The sequence below is a fragment of the Nicotiana tabacum genome, chromosome 6 (genome assembly GCF_000715075.1).
Source record: "Nicotiana tabacum cultivar K326 chromosome 6, ASM71507v2, whole genome shotgun sequence".
In the NCBI taxonomy this organism is placed as follows: Eukaryota; Viridiplantae; Streptophyta; class Magnoliopsida; order Solanales; family Solanaceae; genus Nicotiana; species Nicotiana tabacum.
In genome coordinates, this window is record NC_134085.1 from 175,818,512 (window position 1) to 175,831,667 (window position 13,156).

Consider the following 13,156-nt stretch of genomic DNA (forward strand, 5'->3'; position numbering starts at 1 on the left):
TATTATTTTTTATTTTATTTAATTAAAATATAAATATAAAGTAAACAAACATAATAAAGATTTAACTCAATTTTACATATATAGTTATACCAAAGTATACAATATTATCTAGTATAATTACTTATTGTTACACAATAATTTGAATAATCAAAATACATCATTTCTCATGGAATAGAAATCTATTCCACAAATTACTATATACTGATAATCTACCATGAAATAATAAGTAAAGTCACTCACACATGATAATATTTTTCAACAATTTCATCTCTGCTTCTCTGCTTCTATCACACAACGTCTCCATGTTAGTAGAAGATTTGTCTTGCATTTCTAAAGGAATATCAGAAAACCCATCTCCTTCCTCAATCTTTGCAGTAATGTCTTCATTAGCATAATAGTTGAATTCCTTATCGGTAGAAGAATATCGTCGGATGAAATTATGGATAGCCATGGTAGTTGTAACTAGATGATTCTGAGTGACAAACTTGAAATATGGCATTGAGCGTTAAATAAAAATAATTTAAAAGAGTAACTAATTATTAGCAACACATAATGTATAATTTAATTTTTTTTAATTTAAATTATAAACTAATTATTACGTAAACTAACTAACTTTATCGTAAATTGCCTAGCGGCCTATTGTGAGACTGCCACTTGGCTTAATGTGGATATTTTTTTATTCATCTTTTAATAATATACAAATAGATTATGCGATGAAATTATAAATTTATTACCTATTTGTAGGTAATTTTCATAAATTAGATTTGATAACTGTTTTAAAGATTCGAGAACTAATAACTTATAACAGAAGAAATTATATATGATTATTTGTAGGAAGAGAATTGATAATCCAAAGAAGGAGGTAGATACTTTGCTTTAGTGTGAAGAAAGAAGAAGATAATTTGAAAAGTTAAAAGACATTACACCAAAAAAAACAAGAAAAGTCAATAAAAATTTTGAAAAGTTACGATATGATTCTTGTATATGATATCTTTAAATTTAAGAGAATGATAAAAATCAGAAACAAATATGAAGAAAAAAAAAGCTTAAATTAGTAAGGGATAATTTGAAAAGTATAAATTTTAAGGTGAGGATAGTTTTGTCTTGAATAAATTAATTTTTGCTTCTGCTTCTTGGAAGAACTAGAATTTTCTGCTTCTTCCCAAAAGCAGAAAAGTCTGTTGCTGGCCAAAAGTACTTTTTTATCTTGGCCAAACAGTTTAAATTTTTTAAAAAGTACTTTTTGGGGGGAAAAAGTACTTTTGTCCTCCCAGAAGCTTGGCCAAACAGGCTCTAAATTGGCCCTTTCATTTGCAAAGAACTCACCTATCATTAAAAGAATCTTTTAATACTTCTGTTTACCCTTAAAATCGGATAACAATTAAACTTATAAGTGATTTTAAGGATACGTAATTTCACCTAGTACCAGTTGATAAATATGATGATTAATAATAGAAATTAACATCAAAGTAAAGCAAACCAGTATTGAAATGCAATTCATCCCTCGAGTTAGGTCGCCCTCAAACCGACTGAGAATAGAGTTATGGAATATGAAATAAACCGATGAACAAGAGAGTATAAGAGAAAAAGAGCGGTGTATTGCTTTGATATGCGAGAATAAGATTGTTACAAATGATTAGAATCCCCCTTTATATTGTAGAGGAATTCCACTTATTGTACAATTCTAATTGCAGAACGAAATCCCATGATTAGCTAAACAATTGTTCTTGACTTGATCCGTTCCGAGATTTCTGCAGTGATACTCGACCAGCCATGGATATCTCGCATTTCCTTTATTATGCTATCTTCGGTCTTGCTCGATGTCTATCCCATTTGGTCTCGATCTCGACAGGTACTTTGAATCCTGAACTCAGTATCTTATCCTTATGTCTCGGTCTGATATACTACGGGCCGATCCTCGATCCATCCCCTGGTGTCGGTTAATCAGTAAAATCTGGTAGGCACGATTTTAATTGTATACAGATAGTCCCCTCATTTCTTGGAGTGCAATGACAAGACACGAATTGAGTCTTCGAATTTTCCCTCGATTTTTCATGACGTAAGTGACGAGCCCGACCGTGACGTCAGCAACTGATGGGCACCGAAACATCCCGTCGGTTCAGATGTTGAGGAATTTAATGTCTGTCAGTTGTTGTCGGCCACTATCGATTCTGAACCGTCGTCTCCAACCTATAAATATATCTTCCTTCTTTTGCCCAAACTTTACTTTCAATCTTCATATTCCTTTTCTTTCTACAAAATCTAAAGCCTTTCTTTGTTTGTTTTACCCAAAATACCAAATCTCCCAATCTCTATTCTTCCTTGTTCACAAAAACAAAATGGCCAAAACATCTAAAATCGTTCCGCAGAAAGAGAAAGCTTTCTCGTCTTAGCCGGCCGGCAAGCAACCAGCGGCGGAGCCCCGCCCTGAAGGATTCTTTCCTCCGTCATGTGTTCTTGATTCTGACTTCAAGGTTGAAAAAACCCCCTCGGTTCCGGGCCGATCCGAGCCAATGTCGAGGTACATATGTACAATCATTGGTGACCTCCTAGACCAAGTTAAAAAGGATTGCAACAGGGTAAACAAGCACGTGGTGGTGCCCTCGCCTGAGGAGTCAATCATTATGTATGAGGAGGGGTGTCTAAGTGTTTACATCTACCCTTTCACATTGGGCCCCTTGGACCCGGTTATTATAGACTTCTACAAGAAGTTTGAAGTGACCCTCGGCCAAATTCACCTCTCCTTCTAGAGGATAGTGATATTGCTCCGCTTCTTTGTGAGCTAAGTCAATGGGCTTCCCTTTACCCTCGATCACCTTATACGCTTATATAGCCCTGGACTTTATCGAGAGGGGACTAATAAAGCTTCAACATCGAGCCTTTAAGGCAGCTTTCTCGAGCATAGATGAGGACAAGGACCGGGGTTGGATGGGCCGAGTTGTCCGAGTAAAGACCTCGGACCTGATCCCGGTCGAAAGCATGCCATTTCCGGAGAAATGGAATATGAGATGTAAGTATAACTCCATCTTTTAACTTTTGCTTATTATCTTCACTTTTTCATTCTCTATTACCGGTGTTTTATTTGGTGCAGTTGTTGCCTGAATGCCGGGTGCGATCCCCCATATCGAGAACTGGGTCAGGAGCCTAGTGTCAAAGTCGACACACACTGACCACGCATGGCGTGAGTTGGCAAAGGGTCAATGGGAGGCACAAAACCACAGTAAGTTTTCACATGTCTCGACAATTTTGATCATTTTTCAAATTTTTCCTCGACCTTACTTGTCTTTCTTTTGCAGGTCTCGGGAAAGATGTGCCGATGAGGCCCCTAACCGGCGATGAAGGAAACCTTCCCCAAAGAGGGAGAAGAAGAAAAAAGAAAGGGGCTTCGATCTTCATGAAGTTGGATGAACAAAATCCCAAGAAGAGGCGAATCCGCAAGGGAAATATTATCCCTCTAACAATGGACTCAGCCCTCAGGCTACGAGATAAGCCCAAAGAGGGAGAAGAAGAAGAAAATGAAGATGATTCCGAGCTAGTATCTCATGCATGAACTAGCACCGGGGCGCGAAAAGCTTCGGAGCTGATGGCAGTCGATACTGCTCAACCTAGGCTTGATGAGGTTGAGGAGGAGACGTCGGCCCAAGTCCCCGAGCCTAAAGGAACCGAAGATGTTTTACTTCAGGGCAAAGAAGCCGTTGAAGAGGCAACAGACGCCGGCAGTGAAACCGAACTCAAGACTCCCCAAGACGGAGGTAGTGCCTCTAAGGACCCATTTGGGGCAATAGAAATCGCAGATTCCTCCTTGTTTCCTTCAGTCTACGATTCGATGATACGCGATGCTCAGGACACAGAGGCTTGTCATGGGGAAGGAGCCTACAAAGAGGGAGATCTTTTCTATGGTTTATTTGTTAGGGTAGAAAATGTCACCAGTCTGAGTGACTTGGAGGTTCCGAAAAAGAGCTCGGGTGAGGCTTCCTCGAGTTTTAAATTGACTAGCCAATTTTCGGCCCCAAGTGTAGATCCTAGGTGCAAGCGGACAATCGTGATTACGGTCCTAGAGGAGGCTCGGGTTCTTGTTGCCCCTATAGGGGTGGCCAGATACCTCCAGTGTTTGGTCACAAAGGAAGATCGATCCTAGATGGATGAGGTGGGAGTGCCTTGTCTTTTCAACGAAGCCCAACAGGCTTTAAACCGGGTAATCCCTTATTCTTCTATCCATTTTTGTACTTAGGTTTTTCTCCCTTAGTATAATCTTTCCCTTCTATGTTTGCAGGCTTCGATGCTTCATCACGAAGCTTTCCTCCAATTTCGAGGGTAACTGAGCCGTTATGAGGCTGAAATCGGGGGGCTGACTGAGGAAAAAGATGCCTTCAAACTTCTCAGTGAGCAGAAAGAAGAAGAAATCAAGGGCCTCTGAGCTGAGTTGGCCGCGGCTCAGAAAGAATAGAGCAACCCGACCGAGTAGGTAATAAAAATCTTAGAAGCTCATGGCATCGGTTCGGGAGCGATGGCTAATAATTTGATCTCACAGGTCTAGCAGAAACTCGAGATAATCGAGTAGCTTCATGGAGAGGTAGATGCAGTGAAGGCGGAAACCACAGCGTGGAAGCAAAACATGGACCATCTTGCCTCAGAGAAGGAGGATGCTCGAGCTCAATTATCCTTGGATGAAAGCCAACTCCAAGGCATAAAAGAGAAGAACTTGGCACAAGCCAAGAAAATTGAGGATCTCCAAGCTCATATGGTCACTGAACTTATAGCGGCCAAGTCTAAGGTTGAGACGGCCAAGGCCGATTCTAAGGCAATCGTGGCCGTCTACCAGTACGACGCCGAAGACGCTCAAGCTCGAGCAAAGAAAGTTGTCGATACTGCTCAGGTTCGAGCATATTAGGTTGCCGAGCATGCCAAGTGCCAGTCTTGAAGGGAGACTCTCGAGGAAATCCATGCTCGTGGCTTCGATCTTATTGTCGAGATCAAAAATGCAATAGAGCTTGAAGCCGAAGCTGAAGCATTGGTCTCTTCTGATGATGATGATTCCAGGAGCATGAGTGGATCCGAGAGCGGAGAAGATCTCGAGGGTGAAGAAATTTCTCCTGGAGAAGGTTAAGTACTTAGGATCTTTTTTGGATTTTTTTTATTGGAATTCCAATCAGGCCATGTTGCCCTTGTAAATAACTTTTGACATATATGATGATCTTCCTCTTTCTGTCTTGTCTTGTGAAATTTCATTTCACTTCTACCTTATGAAATTTATGTTTTATTTATGCCTTATGAAATTATTATTCATAGGTTCGAGGTTTAGGCAATTTGACCGAAACCGAACTAACATAGTTCGAGTGAGTATTTGCTCGGACTCGAAATAAGGTAACCCTTAGGTTTTATTCGAACAAGGACGATCTTTCAAACTCGAAGCAAAAGATATCCCTTAGTCTTTTGTATTAGGCCGACATGGCCTTTGTATAATGTTTATGTCTTTTTCCCCTTTTTCGGCTTGAAAGTTTTTATCATTTGCATTTGTAAAATCTGTAATGCCTTGGTATGAAATAAGGGATTGTTCGAGAGTTCGAACTATTTTGTACTCATTAGAGTTTTTAAGGCTTGATATTATCGAATCCCTTTATAATTTTGTCGAGGGTAGCCCCTTTAACCGGTTTATGAAAATATGGAAGGCCTGTTTTATTATGGAATTCGGACATCTCCGAACCGTGTTAATTTGGTCGTAGCCTTTTTATTTGGGACTTGCCTATTAGGATTATTTTCCCGTTTCACTTCGAGCTTGTCCGAATTATTAGTCCCTGAGTGGGGTTATCGTGGCCTATAAAAATTGAGGGTTTCCTTTAAGGTCTTATGATCTCGAAGTTTTAATAATTCAATCTCATTTGTTTTTCAAACGGCAGTCCCCGAGCATGGGGTTAGTTGTTTGAACTTCTATTATGATTGGCCCTTAAGCCTGTTTACACAATAGATCAAGAGTATGAAATTGTAAAGTAGAAAATTTTTCTAAGGCATGAGATATCGGCAAGGAAAAATACTTCTTTCAATAGATGATTATACATGCGTACATGTTTGACGTTAGGGATCGAGTAACCTATATGGGAACGATTCATTTGACCGTTTGGACCTTACAAAATTTGCCTATCGAGACCCCGCTGTTACAAAGTAATTTCCTTGCAACAAAGTTGACATTCAAGGGTAATTCCCCTAGTATTCGAGGTTGATTGTAAAGAAGCCTTGGATACTGTTGAATTTTTCTTAGTTAGCACGATCAATGGTTGCCTCGTTAAAAATCTCGCCGAAGAAACCCATTTGGGACAAAAACCGGTCTAAGGGAAAAAGAGTGCAACGTGTGCTTTCAGATCTAAAGACTTTATATTGAAGAATCTATCACCGTCCTTGATCCAACACCTGCAATTAGTTAGTTTAAAATATAAATGAAAATGGAGAAGGTCGTACCTTAGTAGTAGTATCGCTTTAGGAGTGATACATTCTAATTGTTTGGTAATTGCTCGTCGTTCATCGTGCCGAGCTTGTAGGATCCCTTTCCAGTGATGTCGAGGACCTGATATGGTCCCTCCCAATTTGGACCCAGTTTTCCTTCATTCTAGTTTCGAGTGTTGAGGGTGACTTTCCTTAGCACCAAGTCCCCGATTTTAAAATGTCGAAGATTGGATCTTCGATTGTAATACCTTTCGATTCGCTATTTTTGTGCGTCCAATCAAACGAGGGCGGCTTCGCGTCTTTCGTCCAATAATTCTAGGCTTTTATTCATGGCCTCGTGATTCAATTCTTCTGTTGCATATCGTAACCTAAGGCTAGGTTCCCCGACCTCGACTAGAATAAGAGCTCTGTCACCATAAACTAAAGAGAACGATGTTGCCCCCGTACTCGACTTTGATGTTGTCCGGTACGCCCAAAGAACCTCCGGCAGTACCTCTCTCCATTTTCCTTTGGCGTCGGTCAGTCTCTTCTTAAGATTTTGGATAATGGTTTTGTTAGTCGATTCGGCTTATCCCTTCCTATTGGGATGATAAGGTGTCGATAAAATTCTTTTGATCCTATGATCCTCGAGAAATTTAGTCACTTTGGTGCCGATGAATTGCTTTCCATTATCACACACAATCTCGGTAGGCATCTCGAATCGACATATAATGTGGTCCCAAATGAAGTCTATGACTTACTTTTCTCTGACCTTCTCGAAAGCCTGTGCTTCAACCCACTTAGAAAAATAGTCAGTTATAAATAAAATAAACTGAGTTTTACCTGGGACAGAGGGGAGAGGTCCAACAATGTCCATTCCCCATTTCATGAACGACCATGGGGATAAGACCGAGTGGAGCTGTTCCCGGGGCTGGTGAATCATTGGCGCATGCCTTTGACATTTGTCGCACTTTCGAACGAACTCTTTTGTATCCTTTTCCATATCAACCCAGTAGTATCCTGCTTTGATAATTTTGTGAACTAACGATTCGGCACCGGAATGGTTTCCACAAGTGCCTTCGTGAATCTCCTGTAGGACGTAATTGGTATCTCCCAGTCCCATATATATTGCTAACGGTCCATCGAACATCTTCCTAAACAACGTTCCATCCCCGGACAAAGTTAACCGTGCTGCCTTTGTGTGTAAATCTTTCGACTCCTTTGGATATGATGGGAGCTTCCCGTTCTTTAGGTGTTCTATGTACTTGTTTCTCCAATCACAGGTCAGACTTGTAGAATTTATTTCAGCGTGGCCTTCTTCGATCACTAATCTTGAGAGTTGTACGACAGTCCCCAAGTTAAGTTCGTCATTTTCGACCGATGACCCCAAGTTTGCAAGGGCGTCAGCCTCGCTATTCTGTTCTCGAGGTACATGTTGTAAGGTCCACTCTTTATACCGATGTAAAGTTACCTGTAGCTTATCCAAATATCTCTGCATTCACTCTTCTCGGACTTCGAAAGTCCTATTGACTTGGTTTACCACGATGAGGGAATCATATTTGGCTTCAATGATTTCTGCTCCCAAACTTTTAGCCAATTCGATACTGCAATCATGGCCTCATACTCGGCCTCATTGTTAGTTAATTTCGGAGTCTTGAAAGATTATCTGATTATGTTACATGTTGGTGTTTTTAGAATTATACCCAGCCTAGACCCCTTCACGTTCGAAGCACTATCTGTGAAGAGGGTCCACACCCCCGATGATGTACCCGATTTTAATAACAGTTTCTTTTTGACCTCAGGTACGAGAGCTGGCGTGAAGTCAGCCACGAAGTCTGCCAAGATTTGAGACTTGATGGTTGTTCGGGGTTGATACTCAATATCGTACTCGCTGACTTCTATGGCCCATTTCGCCAATCGCCCCGAAAGTTCGGGTTTATGCAAAATATTTCGAAGGGGATAGGTAGTTACAACACATATTGGGTGACATTGGAAATACGGTTTTAATTTTCTAAAGGCGCTTATTAAAGCAAGCGCTAATTTTTCTAAGTAAGGATACCTAATTTTGGCCTCACCTCAGTCCGACTAACATAGTAAACAGGGAATTGTGTACCTTGTTCTTCTCGGACTAGGACTCCACTTACCGCTATCTCTGAGACTACTAAGTACAAGTAAACTTTCTCGTCCATTTTTGGGGTGTGAAGCAGTGTCGGGCTTGATAAGTACCGCTTTAGTTCCTCCAAGGCCTGTTGGCATTTGGGGTCCATGCAAAATTCTGCTTCTTCCTAAGTAGTGAGAAAAATCGGTGACTCCTGTCTGAGGACCTCGAAATAAATTGCCCCCAGGGTGGCTATGCGCCCGGTTAGCTTCTGCATGGCCTTTACATTATCTATGACTTTGATATCCTCTATAGCCTTGATTTTATCGGGGTTGATTTCTATCCCCCGATTGGACACCATGAAGCCGAGAAACTTGCCTGAGCCAACCCCGTATGCACACTTTTCTGGGTTGAATTTCATATTGTACGTCCTTAGTATATCGAAAGTCTCCTGCAAATGTTTCAAATAGTCCTCTTCTCGCATGGACTTAACTAGCATGGCATCAATATAAACTTCCATAGATTTCCCTATTTTTTGTTCGAACATTCGATTTACTAGGCGTTGATAGGTTGCACCTGCATTTTTTGGTCTGAATGACATTACATTATAATAGTATGTGCCATATAGTGATAAATGATGTCTTTTCTTGGTCCTCCGAGTTCATCTATATTTGGTTGTACCCGGAGTAGGCATCGAGAAAGCTGAGAATCTCGTAGCCAGCCGTAGCATCGATCATACGATCAATATTAGGCAAAGGAAAAGAATCCTTGGGGCATGCTTTATTCAAATCTTTATAATCTACACACATCTTAAGTTTGTTTCCCTTTTTAGGGACTACTACTACATTTGCTAACCATTCAGGATACTTTACTTCTTAAATGGATCCTATTTTGAGAAGTTTGGTTACCTCATCTTTGATGAAAACATGTTTTACCTCGGACTGAGGCCTCCTTTTTTATTTCACCGAGCGGAACTTTGAGTCCAAGCTTAGTTTATGAGTAGTGATCTATGGTGGATCCCTGTCATATCGAGATGGGACCAGGCAAAACAATCCATATTAGCTTTAAGAAATTGAATAAGTTTTTTCTTGAGCTCGGGAGTTAACCCCGTGCCCAGGTATACCTTTCGATCGAGCAGATACTCGATCAATATGATTTGTTCTAGTTCTTCGACCGTTGACTTCGTGGAGTCAGAATCATCGGGGATTATGAAGGTTCGAGGTATCATACACTCATCATCCTCGTAAGTTCCATGCTCTTCCAATTGGGTCAAGGCTGGTAACTATGTTTGTTATTTTGCTTCCTGCTGTCCCTTTGAATCCGATCGCTTTGTTGATGAAAGTGTCGATACCGGTATCACTTCATCGATTGCAAACATCTCTTTGGCGGCAGGTTGTTCCCCGTGCACTGTTTTAATTCCCTCTGAAGTTGGAAACTTCAGAACTTGGTGAAGGTTCGAGGGTACTGCCCTCATGTTATGGATCCAAGGCCTTCCGAGTAGTGCATTGTACCTCATGTCACCCTCGATCACATAGAACTTTGTTTCTTGGATGGTCCCTTCCACATTTACTGGTAAAATAATTTCACCTTTAGTGGTTTTGCTTTCCATGTTAAAGTCGTTAAGTACTCGGTTTACATGCATAATTTGATCTCGAAGGCCCAGCTGTTCTACGACCCTTGCTCGAATAATGTTGGCCGAGCTTCCTAGATCAATCAACACATGTTTAACTTGAATTTATTTATAAAGATAGATATTACCAATGTGTCGTTGTGAGGTTGTTCGAGCCCTTCTACATCCTCGTCATTAAAAGACAAGGTTTCTTCTGGTCCCGAGTTCGCTTTTCCCTTGTGATTGTCACCATGGTGCATTTAAATATCGGTCCCTAAGGAACATCGACTCCTCCAACGATCATGTGGATCACATGTTGTGGCTCTTCCTGCTCGTTCTGTCTATTCGAATCTCTGTTTTTAAAGTGGTTCTTGGCCCGATCACTTAAGAATTCTCGAAGGTGCCCCTAGTGGAACAATCGGGCTACTTCCTCCCTTAGTTGTCTACAGTCTTCTGTTTTATAGCCATTGGTGCCATGATACTTGCATACTTGGTTTGGGTTTCTCTGGGCCAAATTGGTCTGTAGAGGTCGAGGCCACCAGGTATCTTTGATACGCCCAATGGCTGATACTATGGCGGAAGCATCTATGTTGAAGCTATATTCTGACAATCGAGGTGCTTCATTGGACCCGACATCCCTAATGAAACCACTCCTTGCTCATGAGCCCTCAGGAGCTCTATCCCCGATCATTCCTTTTATCATTCTAAACGGGGTTGCGTCCAGGCCCGTTATTTCTCCGAACTTCATTGTATGGCTGATATCAGTCTCTGTTCGATTGTGGTTCCCGATCGACGTCCCTTTTAACTTTGTCCACAGGCCTGTTGGGATAAATAGAACCAATTGGAGCCCCTAGTTGATCGTCTTCGACCCTAATCTTCGGTTGATATCGATTATGTACATCGGTCTAAGTGACGGCTGGATATTCGATCAAATTCTGCTTTAGTTGTAATGAAGCTATAAAACTCCGTTCATTGAGACCTTGAGTGAAGGCTTGAACATCCCAATCATCGGTAACCGGTGGCAAATCCATCCCTTCCATTTGGAATCGAGATACGAATTTTCTGAGCATCTCGTTGTCTTTTTGCCTTACCTTGAATAGGTCTGACTTTCTTGTTACAAGCTTAATGGCTCCTGCGTGAGCCTTTAAAAAGGAATATGCAAGCATAGCAAATGAATCAATAGAATTAGGTGGTAAATTATGGTACCATATCATGGCACCTTTTGATAGAGTCTTCCCGAATTTCTTTAGTAATACGGATTCAATTTCGTCATCTTCCAAGTCATTTCCTTTGATGGCGCATGTATACGAGGTGACGTGTTCATTCGGATCGGTTGTCCCGTTATACTTCGGAATCTCGGGCATACGGAACTTCTTGGGGATTGGCTTCGTAGGCGCACTTGGTGGGGGAACGGGGGGTTGTACAAACTTTTTAGAATCTAGCCCTTTCAATAGCGGGGGTGCTCTCGAGATTTGGTCGACCTTGGAATTATAGGTTTCCACTTTCTTATCATCTTCCTCGATATTCTTTTCCCTAGTCTTGACTCGCTTTGTCAGTTCCACGAGCATTTTTACGATAACATGATTAGTTTCCGATTCTCCTCCATTCGATCTCTTTTTGGTATCGATTCAGCTCTATGAACAACTTCTTGTGATGGCTCGAGCTCGATATTACTCGGTGCATGATTCTGATTTTGGAGTTGTGCTATTGCACTTTGTTGAGTCTACAACATTTCGAATATCATTCGAAGGCTAATCCCGCCTTCTCCACCTCTTTGTGCATTCTAATCGGTTGTTCGAGCATCTATGCGGACTCTATTTTCAGGTTCGACGCCTAAATTTTCATTATTGGCGATATGGGAGCTGACGTCGATTGGGTCCATGGCCGGAGCTCCATCGGGGTTGACTAGAGTTACTCCATTTCCTGGGACGGTTCCATTGTTTGTGTGTGTAGGCGCTACTTGAGAGTTTGACATGTTGATCCTGAAATCAAATATACTTCAAATAACAAGCATAAATAGTGTGTGTTACGAAAATTGTACTAGGCAATCACTATTATCCTTAGCCCCATGGTGGGCGCCAATCTGTTTACCCTTAAAATCGAATAACAATTAAACTTATAAGTGGTTTTAAGGATACGTAATTTCACCTAGTATCAGTTGATAAATATGATGATTAATAATAGAAATTAACAGCAAAGTAAAGCAAACCAGTATTGAAATATAATTCAACCCTCGAGCTAGGTCGCTCTTGAACCAACTGAGAATAAAGTTATGGAATATGAAATAAACTGATGAACAAGAGAGTATAAAAGAAAAAGAGTGTTGTATTGCTTTGATATCCGAGAATAAGATAGTTACAAATGATTATAACCCCCTTTATATAGTAGAGAAATTCCACTTATGGTACAATTCTAATTACAGAAGGAAATCTCATGATTAGCTAAACAATCGTTCCTGATTTGATCCGTTCCGATATTTCTGCCATGATCCTCGACTAGTCACGGATATCTCGTCTTTCCGCTATTATGCTATCTACGGTCTTGCTCGATGTCTATCCTGTTTGGTCTCGATCTCGACAGGTACTTCGAATCCCGAATTCAGTACCTTATCCTCATGTCTCGGTCTGATATACTACGAGGCCGATCCTCGATCCATCCCCTGGTTTCGGTTAATCAGTAAAATCGGTGGGCCCAATTTTAACCGTATACAACTTCCTACATTTTTTTGTTTCCTCAAATATTCTTGTTATAGCATCCATGACAAATTAAAAAATGAACACACAATTCAGTTCACAAAGTAATATTAAATAGTTGGGACAATGCATAAGTACCCCCTGACCTATACTCGGATTCCCAACTAGACACTTTATCTTTGCGAGAATCCTATTACCTCCTAAACTATTTTCAAAAGGAATAAATAACACCCTAAAACTAGACAACCAAACCTTTGGCAAGTGGTGAAGTACACGCACTGCCACATGTATTTTTAGTATTTTTTTATTCTTTCTTCTTTTTCTTATCCTTTTTTTCTT